General features: G+C 45.7%; 1 protein-coding gene across 11 annotated transcripts in view; it reads right to left on the bottom strand.

The window, feature by feature from the left end:
* The window catches only part of dlgap1b (discs, large (Drosophila) homolog-associated protein 1b), a 166,222-nt gene that overhangs the window by 15,902 nt on the left and 122,894 nt on the right, over positions 1–27,426 (bottom strand). The window lies entirely within an intron of this gene.

Genomic DNA, 27,426 nt, shown 5'->3' on the forward strand with positions numbered 1-27,426 from the left:
TTTAGCGCCGCGAGGAGATGCTGAACTGTGTAATCACAATCTGGGCCATGGAGCCCGAGACAAATGAGACAGGCCACTGAGGTGCATCACATATGTTGTGTCTTAATGAGCTTACGCCACACAGTTTAATTAGGCTGTTTATGATCGCCGGCAAAAGATAAACAGTCTTGTTTGTGCATTTAATTGGAGGACAAATGTGACTGATATCTCCTCTCAGATCTCTTAGAAGCCACATTCTCTCACAAATGGATCGGGCAGATCTGTGAGTTACACAATAGTCTGCAACTCGCTGCCAGTTAGACACTGAAAGCTAATTTAACAGACTGTGAAGTGGCACTTAACAAGACAATATAAATATAAAAGAAGTGTTGATATTATTACATATTTAGAATGCGTATGCCTGTCATTTTGCCAACAGCAGCTGCAAAGTGCTCAGTGCAAAGCTTGTCAGAGCCTCAAGTGTCATTTTGTCTGCTGCTGAGTATGACAGTGCGCGTGGAGCCTACGCCTAGTGATCACTGCTTTCATATCTGCGTGTGTGTGTGTGCGTGCGTGCGTGCGCGTGTGTGTGTGCAGGCATGTTTGTGTGTGTTCGTGAGTGAGAGAAAGATTTTTTTTTATGTATACAAAATTCAATTATAGAATTTAATAGCGTTGAATCTGTTTTTATTAGCGGTATAATTATTTTGTTTATTATTTCTTCCTCACATTTTTTTTGCTGCCACTGTGTAGGGTCAAGTCAGTAAAGCACCTTAGAACTGGAAATGAAAAATGGAGAGAGAGAAAGACAGTGACATTGAGAGAGAGAGAGCGAGTGTGTGTGTGTGTGTGTGCGTGTGTGCTTGTGTGTGTGTGAGTGTGTGTGCGTGCACGCAGACAGTGCCGCTGCCACATGAAGGCTGTACAGTGGCCAGCTGCGCACTCTACGCCCTCATTTCCTGGTCCATGGAGCAGATACTCAGCTGTAGGGGCAGGCCTACACAGGCCTGGCATTCACAAGCACCAAAAGAACTGTCAGGAAAAGCCACCCCCTGTCTGTCTGTCTCTCTCGCTCTCTCTCACTCTCCCCTCTTTGATTCACTCTGCCTCTATACATCTCTCTCTGTTTCTCTTGCCCTCTCTCCCACTTGATTCTGTTCCTATCTGTCTCTCTGTGCCCCTCAATGCTTCCTCCTGTCCTGTTTCACATTACAAAACAGAACGTAGGTTTGGAATACCCTGGCAATTCTGAATCAACTTTACAGTACAAGTCACAGGGATGAATAATCTCTCACACACACATGCACATGCACCTGCATGCACACACACACTCATGCACACACTCACACACACACACACACAATCATGCACACACACATACACACACACGCACACACACACACACCCACTCACACACATGCGCACACACACACACACACACAAACACAATGCGCACGTCAAACAAAACAAGTCACAGCTCTGATTTCCATTCTAAAAGTAGGTCACTTCATGAATCCAGTAACTAGGACAGTGAATTTTCAGAACCCCTTTAATCCATAAAGTAGCAAACATGCCGAACCACAGTAAGACTCTCTACGAAGCACACTGCCTCCCACAGCCAAGTAAACTTACACCGCAGCAAGAAAGCCAGGCCGTTTATGTGGGCCCTGTTGCTGCTCTGACAAGTAAAACTGATCTACGTGGAGACTTTGCCAGTACAGATGGACTGTGAAAAACAAACACATTACCCGCTGACTGGAATGGGCTGTTGAACTTTCATAACCAGAGATCATGTCAACTTCGTAACAGCGTCACGCTGATGGCCACGCTGTTTTGCTCAGAAGGTGCTTCCTTAACCAGTGAAAGGCACGTATTTACCCCCAATAAAGGTGGTCATGTCATGATATTAATACAATTTTAGGGATTTTAGAAACATAAAAAACTGTCAATATCACTTGTCTATATTGTTCTCATAAACGGGAAAGCTTTTTAAAAAAAATCATATCAGCAATATTTGCATATGAGAAAGACGTTATTTTGACAAAGCAAGTGTGACCGAGATTTTAAAAAAGGCGAAAGGACGGCGGTCCCGACTTTCTTTGCCATGGGTCAGCGCGCGCCCCTTTTAAACGGCGCTCTAACCGAGCAGCAGCTGGAGAGAGAGAGAGAGAGAGAGAGAGAGAGAGAGAGAAAAGGCCGGAGCCAGAGTGAATCTGCGCCGCGGCCGCAGAGCGGCTCATAAATAACCGACAAAGGACGCGCTTTTCAGGCGGCAGGGAGCGCAGCCTAACACAAACGGCTAACCTCTACAATGCAGGAGGATTTTTTTTTGTGCGTGTGTGTGTGTGTGTGTGTGTGTGTGTGCGTGTGGGGTGGGGTGGGGGGGTGAACTGTGTTTGCCTCCTCGCTCTGGCCTCTGCGCTCTGTCAGAAATCTGGGAAGGGACCCCAAACCGGCCAGGCTCACAGGAAGCCCAGCTCCAGGGAGGATGCCTCTCATGTCAGCGCTGAATAGCAGAGCTTTCGGCCTCCCCGCCATTTCACAAGCCTGCGCATTGTACGGGCTTACTGGTGCATTTCGCCAAGCTCGGAGACTGAATATGAAATGAGGAAAAACAAAAACAAAAAAAAAATCCCCCCCCCCACTTCCTTCAGTGAGAGGAGAAAAGGAGCTGTCTTTGTCTGTAGCGCTGGAGAAACCCTAAAGGGTTAAACCCCAGACTGGGATTGGTGGGTACGTGTGTGGCGGTTCACATGCCACAGGAAGACAACAGAAAAACCAGGAACAGGTATGATGACTTCATAGGGGGTTGACTTCCTGTGACTGATACGCCTGGCCTTCCTCTGAAACATGACTGCAGTAGATTGCCTCAGGATTATGGCCTGGCTCACACCTCTTTTTCATGACAGGTCTGCACAAACACGAGACTTCTCAAATATGTCGCTCAACTCCGATCCAGGATCTACTTTTTCCGTAAAGTTAAGCCTACAAGCCTAATGTTTTATCCACATCAACACTTCCACAGGACACAAGAGGAAGCCAACAAGCAGGCCTGGTTTATGGAGCTCAGGGAAGCCAAATGTACAAAATAAATAAATAACAGATATTATGTGAACGGCATTATCCAGATGGTACAGTCATAATAAAACGGATTCCAACGATTGCGCAGAAGAGAAAAAATGCATCCAAGCCAATAAGATTTTTTGACAATGCGCTGTTTTTTTTTCAACGACAGAAAAAAAAGAAAAAAAAACCAGGAAATCGTATCAAAATAAAAGGCCGAGTGCGAGAGCGCTCGCCAGTTCTCCGAGGCCAGGGAGAGAGCTTGGCGCTCGGCGCCCGTGACGCGACGTGACGGCGGCGCGGCCAGCGGACCTCCTGCTCCCAGCGCGGCTCGGGGAGGCGCGGTCTGCCCGCCAGCGGAGGAGAGCCGAGGAGCTGGAATGTGACACTGGAATCCCGGCCCCCGTTAAGCGGGAGGAAACGGATCGCAGGCTCCTGCCGCACCGACGCTGGGAACACCGTTTTCCCTCCAGGAAAAAATGCACAGCGCAGCCTTTTTGAAAATAAAATTAAAAATTCTCTCCGGACCTTTATTTTTATATTTTTGCATGAACTGGGACATGTACAAACATTAAAAATTATATAATTATATATATATATATTCAAAAATGGAAACTAAAAACAAATATTATTTAGGTGAATCCTACATAAGGAACTTCTAAAGTGAATATTTTGCTTAACAGAACTTTCCCCCCAGGGAAAGGCCGGCTCCCTGTATTGTTAATGCCACAGTCCAAGTGTTCATGAATGACAGCTTTCTTTTGGCCCACGTCCAATTCTTGCCTGCTTTGACAAATGCTTCAAAAACCCCATGCCGACAAGGGTGTGTGAACAGCAGCGCCGTCGCAGAAGAAACCCCTCCCCCCAGGCTACACAGTATCAAAGAACCCCCCCCCCCCCCACAGACAGACAGGCAGGGATAAAAATCCATTCAATGCAACACTTCATTGGGCCCAAAAAGAAAAGGGAGTAGAACTACTTCTAGTTCCGTTTATAGATTTATCCAGCAGAGGGAGACTCCAACAGACGACGCTGTTTTACAACTGAGACACACAGCAGTCGAGTGTGAGGACTCGCACCACTTCACAAAAAGAAATCTCTGCATAAAGTACAAAGAGAGCACAGCTGCACCTCCCCCCCTCGCCCCCCAGACATGGACTCTTCCACATGGGAGTCACGGGCCGCGCCACACAAAGAGAGAAAGAGGCGCTGCTCTCCCTCGTTTTTTGGGACAGACAGCCCAAATCCAGCTGCACTGCGGTGGGGAGGAGACAGGCTCGGAACGGCCCCCAAGCTTTCAGGTTCACTGCCCCCCCCTCGGTCGACTGGGCCGTCTGCTCCTGTTGCAACTCCACAGACAGCCCGAGTCCTTTGTGATACAGTCTCCACGACAACAGTCATGCCAGTAAAATGTATCCTCTCTTCAGAGGGTTTCCTTTAATTGCCGAGCTGACTGCGGCCCGTTTGGCTTAGCTGTTTACACAAACACTCTCGCGCTGGCCCTGTGCACACATCGCACACACGGTCCACCCTGCACACACACACACCGCACACGGTCCACACTACACACATGGTCCACACTACACACACCGCACACGGTCCACACTACATGCACACCGCACGCATGGTCCACACCACACACACACCGCACACACGGTCCACCCTGCACACACACACACCGCACACGGTCCACACCACACACACACCGCACGCATGGTCCACACCACACACACACCGCACGCATGGTCCACACCACACACACACACACCGCACACACGGTCCACACTACATGCCCACCGCACGCATGGTCCACACCACACACACAGTCCACACTACATACACACCGCACGCATGGTCCACACCGCACACGCGGTCCACCCTGCACACACACACCGCACACACGGTCCACCCTGCACACACACACACCGCACACACGGTCCACACTACATACACACCGCACACATGGTCCACCCTGCACACACACACCGCACACACGGTCCACCCTGCACACACACATCGCACACACGGTCCACCCTGCACACACACACCGCACACACGGTTCGCTCTGCACACACACACACTGCACAGTGCACAGGGTCACTGCTGATTAGGCCTGACAGTCTTTGTGCTACTGAACTTGTGAGTGTGAGCAACAGACTGAGAGCGAACATAAGCAGACCAGTTCTGAGGAGACCAGAATCTGGACACCAACACCAGCACATTCATCTACCCCACACCCCCCCCCCCCCCCCCCCCCCCACACACACACACACCGCACCACGTCCACAAGGCTTCTGGCTTCTTCCGTGACAGCCGTGATGGAAGCATGTTTTCAATTAACAGCTAATGCATAAAACCAGCGCTAGCATTGACCGTTTACCCCGCAGGGGATTTCACCTGATGAGCTACGCGTCTGTAAGTGGCACAAAGGGAACTCCATAAACCTGTTTTTTGAGTCCCATTTCTATGGGCGTCATTTACCAGCATTCTTGGAGAAAGGTAATGTGATGCCTCTAAGCCATCAGTTTTAAACAGGCAGTAAAATCAATCGCACATGCAACTCCCTTCATGAAGGAAGTAATCCAACGAGCCTCAAAAAGCCTCCTCGTCACGTCTGAGTCGCCAGACGATGCCAGTCTCAAATTATTTATTTATTAAAAACATGTTTCATAGGTCAAAAAACCCTGAAACCATCAACCTCAGATTTTATACAGTCTGTACACTCTCATCTTTCTCCAAAAAAATGGGGAATAACTTTGACCTCAGTCCAAAGTTGACCTCACCTGGAATTTTTAAAGGAGTTATCACTGGTTCTGCCTGCATTCTTTATGGATACTGTTGCTTTTAAAAGGACACAGTGTTTTCTTTGTGAGGGAATAACCCACCGTTCCTTTAGACAGGGCGTCATTGGAGAAGCACCCCCCTACCCCCGACCTTTGACCTGAGGTCGGTGAGTGGTATGAAACAAACGTTCATTCAGACGACTCAGACATGGCATTTGTAGCAGTCCTCCACAGGCTAAAGCTGGCTCAGATTTGTAGTGTAGCAAGAAACTAATTAAATCGGCAAAACTCCCTGTACAAGCCAAGCTTTGTGTCTGGCAGGAAAGCTGGACTGATTCCTTGCCAGTGCAGTGCGCTTGCTTTAGATCTTCTTCCCCTTGGAGTTCAACTTACAAATCCCCCCCTCTCCAACTCAGCTGATGTGTGGGAATTCTGCCACAAAATGGCAGAATGAATGCCAGGTGAATCCCCCCCCCTAACACACACACACACATACACAACCTCACTTCATTGTAAAGGTCGTTGAGATGCTGGGATAAAAGGGACTGTAAAAATCTATTCATTCATTCACCCAATCACCCATTCATCTTCTACTTCCACAGGCACGAGTCTGCCTTCCTGCCTCTTCCAGATCAAAGGCAGGGCACATAATCCAGGAAGAAGCAACGCTCCTGGTTTTTCACACCTTGAGTATACAGTGACCATTTACAGTTGAATTGCCTCTGAAGGGGGCCTAATATAAATGTTTACCTGTACAAAGGTCTCCTGCAGGATTCAAACCCAGGGCAGACTGTCTAGAGTTCTTATCATGACACCACCTGCTACACTAAACACCAAATATGGAACATCTGAAGGGCCCTCCATGCAGACTGTACATACACAAGCTACCGTATTCATGGGGCATGCTTCTGCAGCGATCTATCTTCCACCCGCTGTCATTGTCCTTAGCTTCACTCCTGTAAACAGTCTTCACAATGCCACAAACGATGGAAATCACTTCATCTGATTAGATAGGAGCGTTTACAGCTCAAACACGCTCTTTGCAGTCGACTGCGCCTTTGTTAGGCAACAGTATGCAGTCACCTACTTTCCTCCGTGCCAAGTTCACACATAAACATTGGCTGACTGGGTTTCCTTCCAGAAGCCGCAATGTTAATTTGGCCCGATTAAAAAGTGTGCCACTGACGTATTTCCAAATTCCAGACAGCAGCCATTAAATCGTTGCAGATATTTAGACAATACCGTGAAAAAATAAAACGTTATTGCTCCCACCATAATATTGTCTTCCTGAAGTCAAATACAACTGTTAAGCATTCCAAAAAAAAAAAAACGTGTTTCATATATCAATGAATTAGCCTGTCTCCTAAACCTTTAAACAGTGATAAGACTTTGCATAACACACCTGTAGATACGGAAGTTGTAAATGTAATACTTTCAGCACAAATACCCTGAAAGCAGATATGAGATTACAGCGTTTATAACTGAGCTCCATTTAACACGGTTATCTCTTCATAAGCACTGACTGCAGTAGAACACACCTGCTGTTGTTATTGTTGATTGTATTCTTATGCGTTCTTAGCCCCGCCTTCAACGCTCTGAACTCTAAACTATGAAAGATACAGCACCGCCAGCACAACAAACCCCGCCTCTCCCGGCTGCCTTCCAAACCCCGCCTCCCCCGGCCTGATTCCAAACCCCGCCTCTCCGGCGTGAGAGACAGAGAGAGAGAGATCTGAGCGTCGCTTTCGGCCATGCCCAGCTGGCCGGGGGGGGGGGGGGGGGGGGGGGGGGGGGGGGGGCGGAGATGACTGGGAGATGAGTGGCGCAGAGCGGGGCCCTCGGGGGGGCCTCTCGCAGACGGCTCTGAGTCACCGCTGATAACCGCGCACCCGCCATGCACTGGGAACGAGGCCACGCCTGTCACCGCGTCACCAACCTGTCACTGACAACCGCAGAGCAAAGTGCAGCTGGGCTGGGGAAGGGGGCGGGGCCACACTTCCATCTCAGCTGATAGGGTAATGGACAAGGCTCTCTCGCTCTTTTTTCTATATGTTTCTTCCTCTTTCCCTCTCTGTCTCCCTCTCTCTCTCTCTTCCAAACACACAAACACACACGCGTGTGCGTACATACATACACATGCACGCATGCGCACACACACCAACAATACACATGTGCCACAGGGAACAGCCTATAGATGTTCTACTCAAATCTGAGGTCAGACAGGATTTCCTACACAGCATGTGTACTGTTATAAGACATGATGTGCTAGGCCAGATTTAGCAGTGTTCTTACATGTACTTTTATGATTGCACTTTAAAAATGCTTTAATGAGCCATTTACAGTCTGAACTTTTCATTCACAAAAGGAGCCTTGCTTCCTGCAATTAAGAACTCAGCCGCCGTCTTCCCTAACATTTAAAAACAACACAAAGGAAAAAAGCTCTTAAATTATTCTTTTAATGGATATTTCACCCAGATACCAATCAATCCGTATCCTAACTTTGTTGCTAAAGCTGATAGCTTGTTGCCACGCAGAGATGAAAAAAAAAACATTTAATGATCTCTGACTGAGGTGGCATTAGGAATTTGTAGAAAGTTCCGGGACGCATTTTAAATTCAAACGGTTTCTCATTAGAACTGCCTGGAGGGCACAGACAGCCTCCCATTGTCGACCAGCACAAACCATTGTCAGCTAAAGCCCCTGACAATCTTTAACCAAATGAAGAAATCCATCATTCTTTTGTTTTGAGACAAACCGTTAAAAGCCCCATTGGGGGTGAGTGTAAAAGCAGAGAGCTGAAAAGCTCTGGGGCTGGATGACTAAACAGTAACTTCAGACACACGAAAGGATAAGATTAGCTGCCATTTTCTTCAGTGTTAACATTCCTGCTTCCGCACAGGGGCAAGTGCCCACACACTGAATGCTTGATTTCTTCACCCACAACAAAGTCACATTCAGAGTTTATACCAACTGCTGACTTAAAAAATCCGTTCCTCTGTGTCAAAGCTCCTGGTTGTGTGTCATATTTATCACTGACATCACTGCTGAGCTGACTCATCCTAAATGCTGAAAAAGGAATGTGAATAAATAACCACAATCCTGTGGTAGTTACCACTCTGAGACAGAGGACAGCAGTGCCTTAAAGAGCTCGGATTTATCTTTTGAATTGTAACCTAAGCAAATTATTTTTTCCAGTGTAAAATCAGGTTTAATACATTAACCTGGGTCATTTGCACATTCCAAAGGCTCAAAAAATGTGTTGGCACAACAAAAAAACTGCCATCGCCATGGTTGCCACAGAGAACAAAAGAAAGCACATTGAATATGTCCATCATGCACTCTCACAGGGTGATATGCCCCAACTGTCACCAGGGTGCAGAGAGGGAATCGCCATAACAACCTGCCCCTTATCAGAGCCGCTCATCTCCGTGATGGATGGCGGCGGAGCACGTGACGAACGGCGCCGGTGGTTAATGATTCCCACCAGTGCATCTGTCGTTGTGATGCATTCTGGGCCCGCTGTCGTGCGCGACTCCTCCAGCGTAGCCTGGACGCTAACGCGCTCCTCTAAGTGGATGACTTACATTCTGCCTAGCCTGCGTCCGCTGTCTGAAAACGCGCCAATACGGCGCAGCCTCAGCCGCCAGCGGGCTCTGAGTCAGCCGCGCGGAGCGCCGAGGGGGAAGAGCCAGCCCCGCCGCTCACGTCCTCTGGCGGCGTATCACAAGTCTGGAACCGCAGACCAAACACAATGTGTTTCTGTTAATTATTACTATAGACGGACGTGACCCTGTTGTTTTGGTATCGAGGCAAGTGTTTTGGTGACCGAGACGAGGAGACCAAGTCCACGGTGAAAATGAAAACACACACACGCGCACACACACACACACACACACACACAAGGGCATAACAGCATGATTGATGGCTCCCTGATATGCATATAAAAGCAATGGAATGCGGTCAAGAGTTCACAATATAGAGTGGGAGGAGTTTAATGAGTGGAGCTGAATGATCATGTCTGTATTGGGTTCTCCTTTTAAACAGAGCGTCACACTCATAAATACATGCAATCTCACTACAAGGTGCGACTTAAAACTAAGAGGCTGTTTGCTGCACTGAACATTGCCAACAGGTACAGGTCAGTTACTTGCTGAGTTCTCTTGTCAGTGTCTCAGAGTTCCAGTCAATAACTGACTCAGTTTTTTTGACAGCGGAGTGGGTAGGGAACCCTGGCAGGTTTGCAGAAAGTAGATCTTCCCTCCTCCGCACCCAGCCCTCCGGAGTGCAGAGCCATAGGAGCCCGCTCGCACGCTTCATCTTTTTTTTTCCCTCCATAGTTTGACCTCTGAACCCTGCATCCTGTGAGAGGTGGAGGTAGTGCGTTCGGCAAACGGTGTTTACATCCCGACAGAGAGTCCGTGGCACAATGGCCCTCACACATTCCCGCTCTCCCGCCGGGCGCGCTCGTTTGTCTCCCGCATTCCGGGGCCATTCACGGCTTTTCTCGCCTCCCGGCTAGAGTGAATTGCCGGCCCATTGTACGAGGGGGTCTTAAAGCGCGGGGGGAATCAAACAAGCCCCCGCGCCCCTCCCCCTTCCCTCAGGCCTAAAAATCCCAGCTCTCATCAGAGAGGAATTTGCACTGAATCAGCAGCGACTCCTCATTGGGATTAGCGAGCTTTACCCACGGATCCCTGCCAGGACGCTAGTTTCAATAATCTTATCCTGCAGTCTGTAACAGCCAGGAAGAGGCTCCTCTAAGGCAGACACTTTCACAAAGTGGGTAGTAATTAGGGCTAAGCCCAGCCTTAAACTGGAAAACCAAACCACCCACTTTGGGAGGTGAGCGATTCATTTCACCGCTCAACACATGTATTTTTTTTATTTTTTTAACCATCTGCTTATGAAAACAGGAAGTGCCCTTCCCTGTCACATAAATATTGACAGTGGAGCCAATCGCAGAGACCCAATAGGGCTTAGTCACTGAATACAGTAACAGACACAGAAAAATTCCAGAGACAGGGCTGACAGAGGCTGTCAGACTGACTCACCTTTCACTGACGTTCTGCGTATTTCATCTGCATGGACATTTTAGCCTAGCTCCAGAATACCAATCCGCCGCAGTCACAAAGCAGCGAACTCAGAGGTACACAATATTTACAAAATTCACAGTAACATCAATTCATCCAAGAACTGGGTCGTGACATGCTAGCAATTGAGAGAGAAGCTGTGATTCGGGGTGCATACAACTTTAATCACATCCCTTTAGTTAGTCCAGTGCCACAGTATGTGGGATACCTGCGAAGAAGAGCAGCAGTATGCCTTGGCTTTAATCAAGGACACTGATAGCAACACCACTGCAAATATTAACATACGCAGCCTGTATGCGTGTGAGCGTGTTTAGAAATGTCACAGCTGGGTAAGTCATTTAAAAAAAAAAAAAACAGTGGACGATGGAGAGCAAACTATATTGATTATATTGACCGTGTGAGGAGAGGGGTCACACAAGCTGAACATGACTCCTAGGCCAGAGCGTTAAATCAATGACACAGAGGTATTCGTGGGGGCAGGACCTCCGTGTTGGTTTTCATCCCTGCAGAAGCCAGGGCTCAGTACGCGACTGAACGCAAGCGGCGAGCGGACCTGAAGCCTGAGACTCTCTGTTTTGAGGACTGTCGGCTGTCTTCACACAACACCGCTATAACCCCCTCCCCCCTCCCTCCCTCCTCCCTCTCCTCGGTCTGCTGCGGTGTCTGCTCGGTGAAGGTACTTTCCACTTCCTGTCAGTACAATGTGAGATGAGCATTCCTCGGGCCCGGCAGGTTACTGCCCACTTCCTTCCCACACACCGCTATCAAAGCATTCCTCCCCCGACAAAGAGACAATTAAACCGTAGGCACCGGCAAAGCTGATTCTGGGCTGGGTGATTTCACCGGGCGCAATAATTATGCAAACAAGACCCAACAGCACCTTTGCATAGAAGATACTTTCTGTGAGCAAAAAAAAGAAGAACAAAAAGTTGCAAGCATGCATTGTTTTATATGATATTATTCAGGTCTATTATTGACTTGAGCAGAATCAGATGCATCTTTAACATGCACGTGCACACACGCACAATGCAGAGCAATACTGAGATGTCTGAGAATGTCTGAATGCAGCGTCTGTTGATCATGTGTCTGGCACCCTCTGCTGGTGATGTGGAAGGTTCTAGAGCTACAGCATAGGCTGCACTCTGGAATCTGTGAAAGGCTCAGACCTAGGAAAGCACACAATATACTGCCATCAACAACAACCAATTGATGGACTGTGTAGGTTCCAGCCTTAAGCCAGTAATTCATAGCCTTAGCACTGATGAAGTGCAGTGCAGCAACACACATAATATGTCTTATTCTTGATCCTCTCTCGGTCTTGGTTTTAAACCAAGCTCACAGTCTTGATATTTTTCTCAGACTTCCTGTTTCTGGTTTAGGTACACAGAAGTCTCAAAACACAAATGACCAAGCTACACTGAACACACACTCTATAATAGTAATTTGATTTGAGTTCAAGCAAATTTAATTGAACGAAGAAACAAAAAAGAGGCATTATGTATCCTGTGAATAAACCTTGTTGCAGGCAGCGCTGTACAGACAATGAAAGACGGTGTTTTCTCACCTGACAGCGGCTGTGCAAGTTCCCACTAGCTGACATTCTCAGACAGGCATGACAGGACGATGTAATTACTGAGTGTTCAACAAGGACATGTGCAGTCTTCAACAGGAAGCCAGATAACCAAATGATAGTTTACGGAGATAAGTTTTAGTACATGCAGCTGCCATTGAAAAAACTAAATAAAAAATGACAAACACAAACACCTCACACAGACAAAATCATTCCTGTATCGCATATGCACATCAGCGCCTGGCGAATGTTCAGAGAACTCTTTTACCATAGCTTCACTTAGTCAGTCAGTCCGACAGTTGGTCACAGAGCAGAGACGAGGTGATGTGTGTGTGATTGTCACAGGCGGGTAGTGGCGGTGGCAGAGAGGACGGCCGGGGTGGGGTGCGGTACGGAATAGGGGGTGCAGTCACAGCCCTCTGTGTGTCCGCCCCCCCCCCCCCCCCCCCCCCCAGGCTGTGTCTGTGTGCACGGGGCGCAGGGTTGTCATGGCAGGCCTGAGACCGCCCTTGTCAGTCACTCCAGCACACACTTCCCGACAGACACGCCCTCCCCCACCGGGGCCGGGAGATCACGGCGGCTCTTTTTATTCGCCGAGCCCCTCGAGGAGCGCCCTGTGGACCCGTGCGGCGGAGGCGGCCGCGTACACGTACGTGCCGCGTGACACGCTGACGCGAGAGGTGCGTTCTGTGAGCCGCGCAGCGAGATGCAGAGAGCTGTGTCACCCCACAATATAATAAAGGGGATAATCAGAGGGCTCCTCATTGCGCTGCTGCGCTTGTGATTCCTGGAGGTTTGGGGTTAAGGCAGTGGGAGAGGAGACAGTGAAGCACCTTCTAGAAGCTCACTAAACCTGTGAAGCACCTTGTAGGAGCTCACTAACCCCGTGAAGCACCTTGTAGGAGCTCACTAACCCTGTGAAGCACCTTCTAGAAGCTCACTAAACCTGTGAAGCACCTTCTAGGAGCTCACTAACCCCGTGAAGCACATTCTAGGAGTTCACTAACCATGTGAAGCACCTTCTAGAAGCTCACTAACCATATGAAGCACCTTCTAGAAGCTCACTAACCCCGTGAAACACCTTCTAGGAGCTCACTAACCCCGTGAAGCACCTTCTAGAAGCTCACTAACCCCATGAAGCACCTTGTAGGCGCTCACTAAATGAAGAAGCCTAGGTGTTCCTTCTGGTACCTTCCTGGTTGTGTCCACTTCAAAACTAATTTCCCACGAAAGCAGTGTGAACCCGCACACAGCACACATACTGGAGCCTTTGTTCAGGCCGCGAAGGCCATGGAACAGGGAAGAGAGATGACTGCAGGAGATGGGCTCCTTAATGAGGAAGGAGAGGACGCAAAGACAGGCTGTCAGGCGGAGAGCCTATCGGACCGTGACGCCTGGCTGCAGGTACAAGGGCGTCAGCAGAGCCTCCGGAAGCTTCCCACAGGCCTTCGAGGGAGGGAGCTGCCTCCGCCAGCTGCACGACCTTCAATCACTCCCCGTCTCCTTCCCTCCCTCTCTCTCTCTAACTCCTCCCTTTCCTACTCCCAGGTCATGTAAGACACTTCAAAGCGTAGGGAGTGTTTGAATAGAGGATCCAGTGTTCTTTGTGGCCTCCCGTTTCTGGCAGTCGGGGGGCGGAGCCTCCTGGAAATAACTCACCTAGATTTTCAACAATCCCAAGCAGAACGCCCGTGCTGTGTGGGTGGCAGTCCTTACTGCACACTGCTCTGACTATCGTAGAAAACATGAGCACAAATATTAGTAAGGTAGCCCAAGTTCCAGCCAATTCTCTCACTGAAATAAATATATATGTATATATGTATGTATGTGTATATTGTGTATATATGTGTATACTTTTGCCTTTCTATCAGCTTGAATCAGTCTGGCCGTTCTCCTCTGACATCTGCCATCAACAAGGCATATTCGCCCAGAGAACTGCCGCTCACTGGATATTTTCTCTTTTTCGGACCATTCTCTGTAAACCCTAGAGATGGTTGTGCGTGGAAATCCCACTAGATCAGCAGTTTCTGAAATACTCAAACCAGCCCGTCTGGCACCAACAACCATGCCACGTTCAAAGTCACTTAAATCACCTTTCTTCCCCATTCTGATGCTTGGTTTGAACCATCTTGACCATGTCTACATGCCTAAATGCATTGAGTTGCTGCCACATGGTTAGCTGATTATATATTTGCGAGAAGATATTTGCGAGCAGTTCAACAGGTGTACTTATTGAAGTGGCCGGTGAGTGTGTGTGTGTGTATATATATATATATATATATATATATATATATATATAATTTTTTTTTTTTACACTTGAGGCCTCCAGGTTTTATCTAAGAAAATTATCTTGCACAAAAAAAAACAAAAAAACTCAGGGCATACTTGTCTGTTTGTGATTCAGACTGGTTACTATAAGTTATCTTTTAATTATTCTACTTTACCGACCTGTATAACTGTCCGTTTTCTAATTTTCTAATTGTCTTATTAAAGGCAGACAAAACACTGGGTCGATTTCAAGGACTAGTTTTATATTTAGCATCTGATTCATTGCGCAAATGAACAGTTACTTTTAAAAGGAACTGCTCAATGACAGGATCCACAATGTTCAGGATCCACCGGAAAGGATTTGTATGTTGTGAAAAACAAGAAAAGATAAGCAGCATCTCCCTCTAGTGTTGAAAGGCAGTTTCTACAATGTAATAATGTAAGAATTCTTCATTCTGTCGGCAGTGACTGCACCAGCACCCACAACCTGTAAGGTCAAGCTCATTTAGATGCCATTCTGTTATACATCTGCTTAAAATTGTTTCACAAAAATGTAACTGAATATATTAATTATAAATTAATTAATTCCAAGTTATAAATAGCTTAAATAAATGCCCATGCATATATGTGCCTGTATGTGTGGTTGTTGCTGCTTCACCAGGTAGCTCTATGTTTATAAATGGTCACAAACACTATCCTAATTATTGTAATACACATACATACCAGACACATTGCAGATTAAGTTAAATATAGTTACATGCATTTAAGTAATTGAAAGATAGGCCTATGTCCTAGAATACGTGAAACGCCCTGTTTTAAACATAACGAAAGCAGACTGCGGAAAAAAACAGGCTCCTACAATATACGGTTACGTGACCATTTCAACTGACGTCAACGAGAGATCTATTATAGCCTAACATGAATGCAACCTAAACACCGGGCTATGGAACCCAGGAGGATCAATGGCCCATTACACAGCTTGATGCTGAGTAGTTCTGACTCTATTTTTAAAACAAAACAAAGCAAAGGCAGACACACAAACAAACCCTCGGTCCATTAAAACACTTTCTACTTTGGCGATAATTAGCAGTATTTTGCCATGACAACTGTTTACTCAACTAAATATAAATTGGCTTTGACTAAAGGTACAATCTAAAAATACAATGTGTGAATGCTAACATATGTTTTTTTTAATCAAGTTCTCCAAGTTAATTGCAACAATTACGATAGCTCCCGTGAGACAGAAGACAGCATTCTGGTTCCGATTATTCATAGAGACAACCCTTTTACACTGCCAGAAATAACTGGCTGCCAATAGTTCATGGATTAGTGTTAATGAATTCGGCAAGTGTTAAATGTGGCTGCAAATGATTACCAAATAAACATTGAATATTTTTTCAACAAAAAAAAAAAAAAAAAAAAGGAGAGAGAAATAGCCACTTGGCAAGCAGTGCACAGTGAGTACAGAAAGTGACATTTAAGCCGATTTTCCACCGCATGGTACCGGCTCAACTCGACTCAACTCGACATTTTTGGTTTTCCATCGGGCAAAAGTTGTGGATAGTACCTGGTACCTGGTACTTTTTTGGTATCACCTCAGCCGAGGTTCCAAGCGAGCTGAGGCGATACCAAAAGGTGACGTAAAAACAGTGCAGACCACTGATTGGTCAGAGCAACGCGTTTCATGCGGCGTTGCTAATGACGACCAGCTACATTGACGGGGGTACGCGTACTATCTACAGTGGAAAACGAAGTACCTGGTACCAGTCGAGTTGAGCCGGTACCATGCGGTGGAAAATCGGCTTTTGTCAAGCGTCTGAAGAAGGCTGACTTCAGCAGTTCTGTCGGGAGAGTATTCTATGTCTGACCCATGCCTTGTTTCAGGCCAGAGGCTGTATTACATGCACCTGCATAAACCTGAAACAACCCGCAAACGCTCAGTATTACCCTACGATCCTAGCCTGACGGATGTCTTCTTCGTTTGAATGGCCTGCAGAGGTGGCACAACCTGTGTAAGACAGCAGTCATTAAATATTAACTGGAAAACCACAACCACGCGAAAATACTCGCAGTAACGCAATCGGGCATCTGCCATTATTAAAAATTGCGTAAAAAACGGACTTTCCACAACCCGCAATTGCGACGAGAGGTAAGAGCACATCACCGCGCAACCATGAAAGGCAGTCAGAAATAAATCACTCCCAGGGGGATAATCCGTCTCCATTCTCTTGACAGGCTAATCTCACTCCCTCCGTCCCATGTGTCCGTACTCCCCTCGAGGGGAAGAAACGAACAGAGGCAGGAAGACATGGGAACAATCGTCACATGAGTCAAATGCTCCCATACGGCAGCCACACGCCATTCTGCCACGTAAACCGGCAAAGGGATAGCATTCACTGAATGACTATAGGACCGAAAATTGACAAAGTATCATCGTCGTTGCCCTTTCTCTTTAGGTATGCTTTCACACTACCAAAGGAATTTACTAAAACAATACATTGAAAGTGGACATCCTTGCCTATAATACAGGGGCACAATACCTGAGGGATTTATTCCCTGGGATCTACATGTACATATAAATAAATACATCAAGGAAATGGTTTATATCAAATAAAGCAGAATATAGTAAAATAATACGGGAAAACTGGTATTGATCAGTTTGCATAACCATGCTGAATGACAGAAGGTCTCAGACTCCGATTCACCTCAGGGTGTTTTGACATGAATGGCAGCTCTCTGTACCTGTGTCTAATATTCCTTGTCCTGGGTCAATTCCATTATGTGTGCTGCATGAAAATACCTGCACTTATTTTCATGGCACAGACCACTGTGGTTCCGCTCACATTATCATTTGAGAGTCTGCGCATCTCAGGTTCTTTATATGAACAATGGACAGAATGCTGAAGAGATACAAAAGAGATTTTAAAAGTCTCAGTCTCCTCTGAGGAGCCAAACACAGCCATGAGTCTTCCTGTGGAATAAAGCCAGAGGCAGTTACAAAGGCTATATTAAAAATGTAGAGAGACAAAAGTCTTTCCTCTGTTAGAGCAGACTCTTCCTTGAGTTCCGCCCTCAGATCAATCACTCCAAGTCCTGTGCAAGTATATCCAGAAACAAACGTGGTTTTGTATCACTTCTGTGGAGAGCAGATCCGTGTGGTGCTCACACTATCAATACTGGCTTAATTCATTGAGTATGCCACTTGTAATTCCTGTCGGAATGGAGAGTAGGGTTTTTTTTTTTTTATTCCACACACAGAGGGGTGTCCTGCCTGGAAACTCTGTCCCCACCCCCACCACATCACTCCTTAGAAACACTGCCATCTGAGTCCCATCTTTATAGTGATAAAAAGAGTACATGCTCCATTCTCATCCTAATGCTAATGCTAATATCAGACTAAAATTATTCATATAGTAATGCAAAAAAAATAGTGAAAAAAAAAAGAAATCATGGACAGGGCAGGATTTGGAATACCCCAGGAAAAACTTCAGCAGAACATCCCTTTTTCTGAACTTATTTCTCTCTCTAAAAGCATTTTCTCTTCTGTTTTCACAGAACTGTCCCCTTCTACCAGTTTTGACTGTGAGAACCATCATCACTGGGACTACAGGGCCAAATGGCACCAGTCCCAAGGGCCTCTGGCAGTGCCAGCACTACCGCGCGTGTCACGTCCAATCACAGGGCTCTGCTCAAACACTCCTTGGTTTAACAGCACCCATCTGCCAACATGTGCCCAGCCAGGGCAGCCATTTCACTTTCGACCAGAAAAAAAAAAAACACTGGCCCTGACATGTCAATCTGCTCATTGTTCTCAAGATCCAGATTAATGACAGCCGAGAAATGCAGTCACCGGCCTCCCATGTTCTGCAGTGCTCAGTGCCAAGCAAGGGCAAAGAGAGGAATATAAACCTGCAGAGCCATGGGAGAGCTTGGGTGGTGGTAAATAAAGTTCCCGCTGCTGACAGTATTAGTGGCGGGGTGTTGGATGAATGGAGTAGGTGACTCACAGACAGCATTGGGGAAGGGAGGTGGGAGGGGGGGGGGGGGGGGGGGGTGACGACCTGTCTGTCACATGAGATCCGCAGTACCACTCAGTTCTGCAGCTGTCTCTCTCATGATTTCCCATAAGGCTTTGCATCCATGTCACGCCATTCGCTGCACAGAAATTCCACACATGCCTAAAAAACAATATATGGCAGTTTTGCCCTGATATGAATCTTCAAGCTGCACTAAAGAAATACAAATTTAAAAGCCACGCAAGTGCTCTGCCACGTACTTTGCATCTGTTGGTCGACATCACGAATAAGCTACTAAAATAGACTGGGCGCTGGGCAAAGTTCAACATAACTGAGCTGTCATGGACGAGAAGACACATTCTGCCTTCCACAACAGCAACCATAGCATTGCTCATTTTCGGTGGAAATCCCAAAACACCTGGACGTGTACAACCTTTTCTAGGGAGAGGAAACAGATTTTCATAAATAAAAATATGTACCTTTGTTTTTACAAATGTAGTATGTGATTTTTAGTCACATATTTTTTGATTATTAGTGTATGTATTACAGTTATGACATTTTCAAATATCAATCAATGTGTCTTTTCAATATGTCTGTATTGTTACTGTGAAACGTGATCATATAATAATAATAATAAGTATTATTATTGTTATTAGCACTACAACTGTGCTCCTATTTTTAAATACAAATGAACTGTATTTGTTTGGAACAGAAATGCATGTATACATTTTCAAATCTAAAAAATGAAACGCTACAAGGAGGATTTCGGTTTCCTTTCCTTCATCACAGCAGGCATGAGTAAGCACAAAAGCTATGATGCGCTCGAGGCCACCTCCCTTGCTGGATCAATACAACCCCCCCGCATAACAAATTGTGCGGACAAAGACATTCATTTTCCGGAAGAAGTGTTGTAAGGTAGAATGCTCATTACTTACAAAAGCGTATCCAGTTGTCACACATACCCTATAATTTACTGGAAATGGAAACGAGGAGCGAAAAGACAAACGTAAATAAAGCACTTCGCCTTCTCCCCTATCGCTGCTGGAGAGTGGTCGCTGCGCTAAGCCCGCTCAGGCGTGATTCCCGTATTCGATCTGATTACAGGCTTCCAGCGCGATGCCGACCGTTCTTATCCCCCCTACGCTGTCCTCTCGGTGACTCACAGCCAAGCGTAACAGTTCAGCTCACATCTCGCCAGCTGCAAGAACGGAGAAGCAAGCGATATCCAAATCGGGGACGACTTCAGTTTCATTTTCCACCCGATGCCGTTTTCTAACTTACCTACCGCTAGTGTAACCTTTTACTGAATTTATAATAATGTATATGCAATATAATATAATGCAAATACAAGTAATTCAGAGAAATGTATTTATTTTACACCATACTAAGCGCAACGCAAGTTTTATATCTGACTTAATTCAATGGTCGTTGTGCACCCGAGATTTACAGATCAGTTGTTTAAACAATTAACTAAACCTATCGAGTATCAATTATTGTCAGATCACAAGGGATACCTGGACCTTTTGCAAAATAATAAAAACAAAAAGTTTAGAACGGTCTATATAAAAAGGGTTGCGCTTCCTACACGTATTACGCGACGGGGATGTAAATATCCCCAAACTAAAAAAAAAACTGCACTTTAACATCATATTCATATTCCACTGTCCAAATACTTACTCACTGCACGGTAGGCATATGAGCATGTCCTGCATATGCTCAGCTCAGTGTGAAATAGCGCGTACCACCTTGCTTTAGTGTCTGTTCAGTTCTGAAGGCCTCACGCCTCCGTTATTAACATGTGAAAGACAATATTTGACTCGTCCAATACTGCATCTGAGTGTGCCAGCAATTCCATTGATTCCTCTCTGCACCATTCCCAACACACGGGGCCTAACACAAACGGCTGTAAACTGTGGCCCAGTCTAGACATAAAAATCAACATACATTACATTACAATCGCTTGGGAGTGGCAGAGTACAACAATCTTTCTCTTAGAAAATACAAAATACCAAAAATGAAATATCACCATAGAGACACTTTAATAGTCAACAAGTGTAATGCTAACATAACAAACTAATTTGTATTGTAACAAAAGTACCACTAGGCAGATAAGCTATCTTAAAACAGCTGTACCTGCAACTGTATAGTACATTGGCTTAAAACTCCAGTGAAGTGGGCTTATGAATATGCTGGTGTGCTGTGTAAATTCATGACCATAAATAACAGGTGAGGAAAATTAGGGGCGGCATCTTCTGCCATCTCGATTAACACACCCATCCACGTGGTGGCATTGTGCATGCATGTCACCTGAGTTGTCGTCTTTTCAAATTAAATATAAATGACAGTGATAAATTAGATTTTTTATGGATTGCCAGCTGTCTTGACAGGTACATGCACCCTAACACTGTGAAAATAAACTGAGCATCAGAAGCAACTTCATCATTTTAGACAAGTACCTGTTTAGGAAATAAAGCAGACAAACTTTATAAGCTATTGATTAAATGTTTTTGCCAACATTTTTGATTGACTGAGTGACTTTGACAGCAGCGTTAGCACTTCATCAGCCCAGGAGGTAGTACAGCACAGCAGTTGAGGTGACGTAGCCCACTGGAAGTCAAACCCAATGAAGATACAGACAGGTAAGGAAAGCACGTTGCCACACTTGTCAAGGGGAGAACTCCTTCATGCCATCAACGAGTGTGAAGCAGGAATGGAGTCTGTGCGCCTCTCTTTTGCTGCCTGTCAGGCCAATCACAGCCCCTCGATGATAGTCTGGCAAATGAGGAGACGCCAAGTTGTGCTAAGATGAGGACGGTATTACATTCCAACTCAACGGCCATTTTGGCTGCACTGCACGGGGAACGTCGAAGGTTGTGGAAAAAAAAAACTGCACTTCATCTGAGAGAAAGTGGCTGTTTGCATGAAAGGCAAGCACTGTACACATGGCCTGACTGCACACCGGTGTTCACACAGTAAATGTCCCAACAGCTGCTGCTACTCATACAGCACACTGCTGCCCAGCTTCATTCCATCAGAAGAACATGGCAGCATGGCAGCAGTGCCTCGGACACCCTAGTGTCCGGCCTTCATTGATTTGTGGGTTGAGCCGGGATGGTGTCGCCCAGTGCACAGGGGAATCCTTGCCCGTAATTGGAATTACTGGCTATGGACACTTGAAGTGGGATGCAAAATCTATACGCTTTGCTTTTCTTTCTACTAACAGACATAATGAGAGAGAGAGAGAGATGAAATTTCCTTTGATGCACGATATAGGAGCTCAAAACTGCCACCTGGTGGTAAGGATGCTGAACAACGTTTTGGGCACAGTCACAACACCACTGCAGATAAACAGAGACGGCTTCACATACATACTTTTGTGAACGACTCACACATTCCATTATCAATAGACTGATATAATTATATGTGCGGCTGACTGGCAACAAAAGAAGACTCTTAACAAAGGCAGAAAATTATAAATCCTGGATTCTTTTTCTTCTTTAAAATAAGTTCCCACACAAAATGTCTCAGCTGGTTTCTGAAAGAACATGCAAAGTACATTTTTTACACTTTGGGAACTTTCTGAATCACTCACCCACTTATTCAAAGCAGCAGATGGCGTATCTCCGGTATCCAAAGGCAATGCCATGACATGGAGAGAAAGGCGCCCTCTCAATGTCATCTCTGACATCATATTCCATTACCCCTCCCATAATTCATCTGACTTCCTTTCCACATCACAGGCATCCAGATTGGCTACTCTTGTTATCATAATGCCTGTGTTTAAATCACTCACTAGCTTTCTCTCATTTTTCCCTCCCATCTCTCTCTCTCTCTCTCTCTCCCTCTCTCTCACGCACACACACACAGATAGATAAGGCAGTAAACTACAGCCCACTTCACATCGATAATCACATTAATGTCAAGAGTGATTTTAAATGTAGGGGGAGGAAAAATGAACCAATGGCATGAGACACAATAAAATATACTAGATTCAAAGGGATGAGATACAAGAATAAACTCTGAGAAAGAAAAAGCTAGCCTTGCCAGTCCTGTCATACTCTGCATTCCGAGTGCACATCTATTGGACAGATAGCCCTTCCATAGCAGTTTATATATTACATGCTGATGTAATCATTCTCCATGAAAATACTTGGAATTTGTGTGTCATCCATCTCAGTGCACACATAGCTAATGCTGAGCAGCACCCAGTCTATATATCAGCATGCCCTGGCCATATATTTTGAAAGCAAATGAAAGCAGATTCTTAAAATGTATTTATTCAGTTCCATTTACCATACATTTATTGCCAGTAAATTCCTACAGTATAAATTTTGCCCATTGCAGACAATTTAGGTGGCCATTCAGATAAACTACAAAGACAGAATGTTTCCTTTGGGTTTTCATTGCACTCCCGCGAAAAAGAATTGTCCAAAGCCATAATTCAATTTACAGAATCAATGGCACCGCAAAGACAGTGACGGATACATGTAATCCGTTATTTACATATCTCTTTGCGCTTAATCAGAAAATGAATTGGTCTTGTTAAAGGCAGGTTTGCTGTATTTAGATTAAATACATTTTATACCAGACATAGGCCCTGTAGGGAACCAATCAGGATGAATCTCTGAAAGAGCATGCACACCTACCTGCACACACACTGCCAGCTAGCTGCTATATACTGAGGTCCCAGACAAAACATCTTCATATTATGAAAGCATGACCAGGATGAAAGGTTTTTGCATAGCATACAGAAGTTCACCCAAACTGCATTCACCCACGTCTTACATGGGAAGGGTCTTTTACTTCCTTATTTGCTTTGAAATCACTGGATTTATTTGACTGATTCCTTATGTAGACGGTAAGGTACTAACTTTTAAGGAGTATTTGCGGAAGCAGATTGCAACTGAGACTATCACAATGCATCGCAAAGCTAAATACCTAACACAGGCTATGAAAGGCATTTAATTCTGTGTCAGTGCATTTGGTTATGCACTTAAGCAAATGAAAGAAGAGAAAGCTAGAAATGATTTCAGTAATAATAATATACTGAACTCGAACAAATCTAATGCAACTGCCTAATTGGTATAACTTAAGCCATTCTCTGAGTCAGCCTTAAGAACAAGAGTTGGTGGGAAAAACAGAGAAAATAATTAAGATCAAAGCGTACAGCAGGGCGGATTAGAGAGACGGGCAAACAGAGAGAGGGAGACGCGATTTACATGCCTTCAGATCTCTGTGCAGTGGCTTTAATCGAAGGTCACCTTCACTAAAGGAATGGGCTGTTTTCCCTGTCTAATTACTGGCAGGGCCTCATCTCCAAAAGCAATGCGCAGTTGTTTTCTCACTGGCGTAAGGGGATGGAGGTAATGGGCATCGTTAAGTCTACACAGGCACCGGCAGATTAAAGCTCACGATCAATCAAACTCTGGAAAAATCCAGAGGGAAGAATAGGAAGTCAATTCCAGCACAAGAGACTAAATCACATGTGGGGCACAGATTCTTCGGCCTGTACTCCATGTGAGCTGATCATGTGAACATTAATGCTTAATTCAAATTCACCATCATAATAATAATAATAGTAATAATAATAATAATTACTGTAAGAAGAAGAAAATAATAAAGGAGTTGTTCACTGCCTTTTAAAAAGAGTTAGTACTGTAATTTTTTTTTTTTTTTTTTGAAATTCTACAGTTTTAAGAGCATTCTCAAATGGAAACATTTCCTCAGTGTGTCTCATCTGGGGAAAAATCAGCACAGATCTATAAATGACCTGGATGGCTCATCTCCAAGCTCCACGCCTGCTCTGATTACCCATCCAGGTAATTCAAGGATGGATATGCAAAAACCCAATCTGTTTCAAGGACAAGAACAACACATCAAATTCAAGGTAATTATTATTATTATTTTTTTTTGGAGGCACGCTATACCCTTCATCATATGCCTGACATAAGGAGCTGCTGTGAGACCCTTCTGCCTGCAGGGGGAGCACCTGATGTCTGCGTGTGAGCTGATCGTACGCCACGAACACGGTGAGCCCTGCGCTGGTGCCCCGCTTAGCAGGGCCGCAGCCACGCGGTGCCCAGATCCTCCGGGGGCCGTCAGCCGCCTGGCCCCCTCGCTCACCGTCGTGCGGGGCGCCATTTTATAATTATTCACTCGCTCCTTCTGACTGATCCATCTGGGAGCCTTGAAGGTACTCTGCTGTTGCAAGCCCCGTCAGCCAGTGACGCCTGCGCCCTCTCTGATCCCCGCTCTGTTTCCTAATTCACAGGCAGCGTGATCACTGTCCACTGCTGAGGTGAACTGGGTCACGCGGGAGCCGTGGAGTTTCACAAAGTCAGCAAGGACGGCAGAAAGAGTGCTAAAGTTCTTCTTTTTATTTTTTTTTCTTCCTCCAGCCCAAAAGACCATCATTAAATATTCACAGAGCCACATTATTTCCAACACTCCTTTTCTCCCACAGATTTCTGCATGCGGATGCTCTGCGGGGTCCTGCCCATATGCGAGTCTTCGTTGGCTCTGGGTGGGAGTCACAGCCTCTAATCCCGCACCTCCCACGTCTGCGCCAGCGAGGCCTGTCTCTGAGACTTACAGAGGGACCCAGACGCTGCTGGCGTCTTCTCGGCCTCACTGTTTTCTCAGTCTCATTGAAAAAAAGAATGCATTTCTCTTAATAAAACAGAGCTGTCGGTATCAGTTGGCTTCACCGTCTTGTCAGGCTTTCTGAACAAAAGTATTTTGAAAGACTAATCTCTTTGGGGAATGTGTCTGATTTTAATTCTGTTTACGCATTAGAACTATGGACACCTGACAACCAACATTTCATCCAAAATTATGGGCATTAATATGGAGCTGGTCCATCCTTTGCTGCTATAACAACCTCCACTCATCTGGGAAGGCTTTATACGTGATTTTAGAGCATTGTTACAGGGATTTGCTTCCATTCAGCCACAAGAGCATTAGTGAGGGCACTGAATGGACAATTAGGCCAGGCTTGCAGTTGGCTATCCAATTGATCCAAAAGGTGTTGGATAAGGTTCAGGTCAGGGCTCTGTGCAGACCAGTCAAGTTCTTTCATACTGCTCCCGACAAAACCATTTCTATACGGACCTTGCTGTTTGCCCAGGGGCACTGTCATGCTCAAACAGGAAAGGGCCTTCCCCAAACTGTTGGGGAAGCACAGAATCGCCTAGAATTTGATTGCATGCTGTAGCATTAAGATTTTCCTTCACTGGAACTAAGGGGTCTAGCACAAATCTTGAAAAACAGCCCCAGACCAAACAGTGTCCAGACACTTTTGGTCATATAGTGTATATTCGAATGACACTGGACAAACAATGATTCTACTAGCTGGAATGGCTAAGCGTGGCCACTGATGACCACACTCAGGTTGTATAACCACCATGGTTTCTTTATGGTGATATATGCAGCTTCCTTTCATCCTTTCTCTCCCAGCGAATAAATTAACGAAATCAATCGGACCTCATTCCCATCCGTGCCCAGGGAGCCCGGTTTGTTCGCAGTCAAATGCAAATGCGCAGCTGCAACTGGGCCATGAATCTGCGCCTCAGCGGCAGCGTTGTGTGACCCTGCTGACGCAGGGCTGTAGTTACAGTAACCGGGCAGAGACTTTAAGCCTGGGATTTAACATGCACAACCTTCACAAAGCAGTAGGACTCCCAGAATGCTTTGCTTGGCCAGAGTAGAGGTGAGGGGAGGACAGCATGCAACCTGCATAAGGAACATGGTCAAAATTCAGCAGCACCTCACTGGGAAAGTAATATGATGTGATATGAGGTTATCTGTAGGGAGGTACAATTACTATTTTATTTATTTTTCTGTGAGACATGGAAAAAAAAAAAAACCATGACTGGCGCAATGCTCAGAGAGACAAAATCCTTTAGTTCCAACAATCAGAGCCACAGAACCAAAACTGGCAAAGAAGATGGAGGAAGCCTAGCTGTGCAAGAAAGTTCAGTGAAATTCAACAGTGCAGTTAGCTTGACTTAACTCAACCAGCAGTGTAAATGGTGTAAACAAAATAGTGCAATCCTAAAAGAAACAGGGGTCTTACATCTAATTCCTCACATGCTACACAGTGACAACTGCATTTACATCTCATTACCAGCCAAAAGAAATACTGAGTCAAATGCATCCTGCTGTGCAGTGAGTGATATCTTCAGCCACACTTATCAGTGAGGACTGTTATCCCCGCACAACCTCCAGCACATTGCCTGATATGGGACGCTTCGCAGTCTGTTTCTCACTGGCTTATGAGTTCCATTTAGATTTGAGTGTAATTAATTTAATTGAGCGCTGGATGTGTACAAAGCATTCCCACAAAATTTTTCACACAGATATAAATAAACAATACACCAGACAGAAGGTAAGACTACCCACAACTTAGAGAGGGCAGAGAAGAAGGCATATAATTATCCTCTTAAATAACATAAGGAAAGGAATGCAAAAGAAATGAGAAAAGCAACACAAGTGTGCAATAAGAGCAATAAGCCGCAATCACTTCTCTACTGGAAGGAAGCGCTCCATAGAATGTAAATGACCCTCTTATATTCAGTACAACACTGTTGCGCAATCCACTTCACTCGGAGAATTCAAAACAGAGCAGAAACGCAACTGCCGGCAAGGATAACCATGCC

The sequence above is a fragment of the Anguilla anguilla genome, chromosome 4 (assembly GCF_013347855.1).
Source record: "Anguilla anguilla isolate fAngAng1 chromosome 4, fAngAng1.pri, whole genome shotgun sequence".
In the NCBI taxonomy this organism is placed as follows: domain Eukaryota; kingdom Metazoa; phylum Chordata; class Actinopteri; order Anguilliformes; family Anguillidae; genus Anguilla; species Anguilla anguilla.